Source organism: Erpetoichthys calabaricus, chromosome 5 (genome assembly GCF_900747795.2).
Source record: "Erpetoichthys calabaricus chromosome 5, fErpCal1.3, whole genome shotgun sequence".
Lineage (NCBI taxonomy): Eukaryota > Metazoa > Chordata > Cladistia > Polypteriformes > Polypteridae > Erpetoichthys > Erpetoichthys calabaricus.
This window is the reverse complement of record NC_041398.2, coordinates 53,338,957-53,345,245: the sequence shown is the minus strand read 5'-3', so window position 1 is coordinate 53,345,245 and position 6,289 is coordinate 53,338,957.

The following is a 6,289-nucleotide window of genomic DNA, read 5'->3' as shown; positions in this document are numbered from 1 at the left end:
CCTAACCTCTCTCAACACCTACCAGGTGTCATCATCAAATGCAACATACAGCGAACGGGGATCTTAAAAGTCTTATTATTATTCAAGTGATCTTTCTAAGACTGCATATTGCTGGGTTCATGTCCAAATGTCTGTTAATGGCGTTTTCATTTGATAGCCACCATTTAGCCAGCTCTATGGCACTCTTAGTATTTACCCTGAAACTTCTTTGCATCGTATCCCAGTTATATACACATACACACATTCAATCTGGGTTTGTAACTTGGACCCTAAAGTAAACGCCCCCCACCTCTCCAGATTTGGCCCAAAAATCTGAGTAGGACAAAGGAGGACTGGAAAAAGAACTGATGAATATACAAATGTGCAATTTATTTAACAATAATCAGTGTGCAGCACATCAATCACTCTCTTACTCCATGATTAATAACTATAACTACCTTACCTTGAAACTTCTGTCTTTCTTACCTGCATATTTTCAGAAATAACATTACAATGTTTTGATTTTGTTGCAGTCCTACAAAGGTGTTGACCACATGTGAATCTGCAGCAAGCATAACAACAGAGACAGTTGCAAAAAGCAAACGCATTTTTATTTGAGCATCTATATATTTATATACAGTCATATGAAAAAGTTTGGAAACCCCTCTCCGCCTGCATAATAATTTACTCTACTTTCAACAAAAAAACATAACAGTGGTATGTCTTTCATTTCCTAGGAACATCCGAGTACTTGGGTGTTTTCCGAACAAAGATTTTCAGTGAAGCAGTATTTAGTTGTATGAAATTAAATCAAATGTGAAACACTGGCTGTGCAGAAATTTGGGTACCTTTGTAATTTTGCTGATTTGAATGCATGTAACTGCTTAATACTGATTACTTGCAACACCAAATTGGTTGGATTAGCTTGTTAAGCCTTGAACTTCATAGACAGGTGTGTCCAATCATGAGAAAAGGTATTTAAGGTGGTTAATTGGAAGTTGTGCTTCCCTTTGACTCTCCTCTGAAGAGTGACAGCATGGGATCCTCAAAGCAACTCTCAAAAGATCTGAAAACAAAGATTGATCAGTATCATGGTTTAGGAGAAGGCTACAAAAAGCTATCTCAGAGGTTTAAACTAGTGATGGGCAGAGTGAAGCCTCACGAAGCATCAACATGTTTGAAGCAATTGTGTCGGAAATCATATTGAACCTTTGAAGCATTTGACACTCACCTCTCTAGGGACACCTCCTGGCCATTTTCATTAACGTTACACAAACTTATGATCCACTTCAATGACGTCGGTTACAACTCTTATTGCTTTTATTTTTTCACAGCTACAGACTGACAATGAAGAGAAGGGTTCGTCAGCAGCTTCTAGTGTATGATGTCTAAAAAATATAAATATAACTAACGCCAACAGGCAGAAAGCACTACATGATAGCAAGAGTTAAACAAAATAAGACGCCTCACTCATGGATTCCCGGCTCTTTCAATTAGTATTTACTTTTGCACTGTATCATTATAATCGCTCCTGTTATTAGTATTATAATTAACCCTCATCATTTCTTGAGATCACATTTAATACCCTTAAATGTTTTCTTTGGTCTGACTTAATTAAAACGGAGTAGACAGAAAATAAAGGTATATCCCTGTACTTTGCTATGATATAGGTAAGCACATTTGAGAAAGAAAAGGTGAAATCCTTAAATCACAGATGTTTTTATTCAATCAAGTATTAAAATATTTCATTTATTAATACTTCACAACATTTTTTGGAGCTCAAAAGTAACGAGTTCGCTACGAAGAAAAGACACCGAAAGTGGCTCAATTAACTAAGGTGGTTGCTTTTCAAATTCTGAGCGTAGTGCTAGCCTGAGTTCGATCCGAATTAAAGACTCATCATAATTAATAATAATTAAAAAAATAATCTCAAGTGAAATCTTTATAACCAATTTGAACTAAATAATTTTGAGAGATCTGTCGGGAATCATCCCCACTTAGAATCGCCATCAAAATGCGATGACTAATTGCGTAAGGCAGCTCACGTATTTACATTAATTCATCTTCTATTCATTGCCATTTGACGTCCATGAACCCATCCATTGAATAAGGTGATAACAAACCCATTTTGGTAGATCAGGTTGAATTTGCTTTGCTGCACCAAATATTCAAAGGTGTCAATCCGGAGCACATCAGAGAGGCTGAGAGACATGGCGCAGATCAGTCACCGGCACACCGACACAAAGAAACACATGGGACACTCCAAGGTGAGCAGTGCATATATCAAGTGAGCATTGCACGTATCAAGGTCGGCATTAAAGATCCTCTTGAGTGCTGAGGCAACAACAAAAAGCAGCGGGATAAACACATCTGGACCTGCTGCCGAAAAAGCATTTGCTTTTAACAGCAGCATCCCTCCCTCGTGAACACATCTTCAAGGTCCGAACAGGTGATCAGTAAAACGCTGTCTTAGTCACAGCACAGTGCAATAATAAAACATTTCCTAAAACATATAGTTGTCCAGTCTGTACCATTCCTAAGCAATCTTCCAGTTATAGAGGCGCAATCCCAGTTACTAACACATTTACAGTGTAGCTCTCCCCCACCACTCAAAGTAAGAACACATTCCATCTTATTAATTTAATATTTAAAAATTTAAACTGCTAAACCCGCCACCAACAACTACAATAACAGTTGAAATCGTCACTCAAATATTTTTTTTTTGTTATAGACATAAAACAAAATGCCCATTTCCATTTGATATATCTTTACTAGCGTTCTCGCCTTGCTCGCTCTCGGTCCATGGTGGAATTTGCTGTTAAACTGAAAAAAAAAAAAGAAAAACAGACTCTTTTGGGTGGACGTGGGACCCAAACCCACACAAGCCTTATCGTGGAGCGGCAACACTACCGCTGCACCACTACTGTTTTCAGCAGGGTGGATGTATATAATATATGTATGTAGGTATGTATGTATGTAACTAATGAAGACAAAAACAATTATATATAGATGTATACTATATGACATACGTTCAGTGTTGCATGAAAACGTTGCAGGAGGCGAAGAATGAATATTTATGAGAGTATTATAGTGAGAGATGTGTCGTCACCCGTATTACTAAAGCTCTTCTTTGCAGCATTATGCATTCTACAAGTCGGCATTTGTATGATGTATAATTTATAATTTTATTTTTTGCCACAAAGTATTATCAGGCACAATCATTTAACATGTATGGATCATCCACAAACATTCATTTCAATGGGAAATCTGTCGAGTTTTTGAACTCTGTTGATGCCATATGTACTTCAAACGGGAGCTTGATGAATAATGATTCGAAGCACTAAGCAGACATGCACACTGGAATCGTCAAGCTTGGTTAGAAGCACTGAGCAGACATGCGTACTGATATTGCATCATGACGGGGCTTCGATGCCTCGAACATGCGCACTGGGTTAACAGAGGCTTCGAAGCCTTGAGCAGATTCGAAGCCTCGGACATGCGCAGTGGGTTAACTGAGGCTTCGAACCCTTGAGCAGATTCGAAGCCTCGGACGTTCGTACTGGGTTAACTGAGGCTTCAAAGCCTCAAGCAGATCCGAAGCCTCGGACATGCGTAGTACTGAGCTCATGACGGGGCTCCGAAGCCTCAGACATACATAGTACTGAGCTCATGATGGGGCTCCGAAGCCTCAGACATGCGTAGTACTGAGACCATGACAGGGTTCCAAAGCCTCAGACATGCATAGTACTGAGATTGGATCATGATAGGGCTTTGAAGCCTCGAGCAGACATGGTCACTGGTTACTGAATCTTTGTGAAGCCTCAGCACACTCAAAGGCATTGACCTCTATATTTTGAGGCTCTATCTGACACTTAACTCTCTAGTTATATTTTGTAATTTGTATTGACATTACACACTTCAGCTGATATAGTTAAACTACAATTCATATAGTTGCTAAGAAGTAATTATTGTTCTTGTGGATTGCTGTGATTTCCTTTGTCTGATACATAGTGTCAAAGATATGTTGTCATATATCAACTTTATATATCTATACTAATAAAAAGCAAAGCCCTCACTGACTCACTCACTGACTGACCGACTCACTCATCACTAATTGTCCAACTTCCCGTGTAGGTGGAAGGCTGAAATTTGGCAGGCTCATTCCTTACAGCTTACTTACAAAAGTTAGACAGGTTTCATTTCGAAATTCTAGGCGTGATGGTCATAACTGGAACCTCTTTTTTGTCCATATACTGTAATGGAAGAGGCGGAGTCACGTATCGCGTCATCACGCCTCCCACGTAATCACGTGAACTGAAAACAAGGAAGAGATTTACAGCACGACTCAAACGCGTGAACGAAGGTAAATGACGTTAATTGTTGAGTGTCCTTTAATACTGTGTAAGCATACATATTAACACGTGCAATTAAACGTGTGCATTTACAGGGTGATTTCTCAGGCTTAAAAGCTCGCCTTTTATCAAACGCGGGAACGAAGGTAAATGACGTTAATTGTTGAGTGTCTTTTAATACTGTGTAAGCATACATATTAACACGTGCAATTAAACGTGTGCATTTACAGGGTGATTTCTCAGGCTTAAAAGCTCGCCTTTTATTAAAATATATACCTTTATTTTTACTTCCTTAACTTGTGGAGGGTGTATCCTGTAGCAAAGCCCTAACTTTTTTCATGAAAGCCCCTTTCAGTCAATAAGCCTTAAAACAGGTGTGCCACCTGCATTGCCCATTGATGTGGCTTCAGGGAGAGAAGGGCCCATTTTGGAGGCTGCTAATGGCACTATAATACCTACCTGTGGAACACAGCATGCCACCTTATTGTTCAGCTAAACTTGCAGCACCGCTATTCAATTACACTTGCCTAATGCCTCTCCTAAGGGGAGATACTGTGGGATCTGGGCACCCGTCAAAGCAGCAATCACAGGCCCGGGAAGCTGTGATTTGTCGTCTCCCTCCCATGTAACAATCACAGCCCGTGTTACAACGCACTATGTATATGTATATGTATATATGTGTATGTGTGTGTGTATGTATGTGTGTATATATATGTGGATGTGGATATGTATATATATATATATATATATATATGTATATATGTGTATATGTAGACATGTATATCTATAATAATAAAAGGCAAAGCCCTCACTGACTGACTGACTGATCACTAATTCTCCAACTTCCCGTGTAGGTGGAAGGCTGAAATTTGGCAGGCTCATTCCTTACAGCTTACTTACAAAAGTTAGGCAGGTTTCATTTCGAAATTCAAAGCGTAATGGTCATAACTGGAACATATTTTTTGTCCATACACTGTAATGGAGGAGGCGGAGTCACGTATCGCGTCATCACGCCTCCTACGTAATCACGTGAACTAAAAACAAGGAAGAGATTTACAGCACGAGTCACACGCGGGAACGAAGGTAAATGACGTTAATTTTTGACTGTCTTTTAATACTGTGTAAGCATACATATTAACACATGTGCAATTAAACGTGTGCATTTACGGGGTGATTTCTCAGGCTTAAAAGCTCACCTTTTATCAAACGCGGGAACAAAGGTAACTGACGTTGTTCACTGTCTTTTAATACTGTGTAACCATACATATTAACACATGTGCAATTAAACGTGTGCATTTACGGGGTGATTTCTCAGGCTTAAAAGCTCGCCTTTTACTAAAAAGGTAAATGCAAAACTATTTTCAATCAGTTTATTGAAACGCTCCCGTTAAGGATTGCAATAACATATTCGCGAGATAAAAGAACGAAGTAGGGGGAAATGGAGGAACAGCCGCAAACAGCGAAGAGCAAAAAATTAATTAAACAATTGAGAACGGAGCGAGTTAAGCATACAAGCGTGTTCATAAGGGAAACAAAGCACGGTGTAAAACGTAAGTTTAAATTAAGTTTATAGAAACGCTCCCGCTGCGGATTGCAATAACATATTCGCGAGATAAAAGTTTAATGAGAACACACGAGGTATAAACGAACCACACGCCGTGGCGCAACGTTAGGGGCAACAGTTTCAACCATTCTATGATCTGCTTCTCGCAACTGAAAGACGGCACATGGCTTCAACTATGGCGCTGACGCCACATCTCAGTGCCAACACTTTGCAGACTCTACTTAAAAGACACGCCCTCCTCACTGGACAGTTAAAAACACCAATCAAACTAACGATGACATCAAGTATTACCCAATCAAAAGTAGGAAAGGAGGCATCTTCATAAAATGCGTGTGGGATGATTTGCATGAGACGCTGCTTTAAAAAAAAAATGATAAAAAAAATACGGGATAAA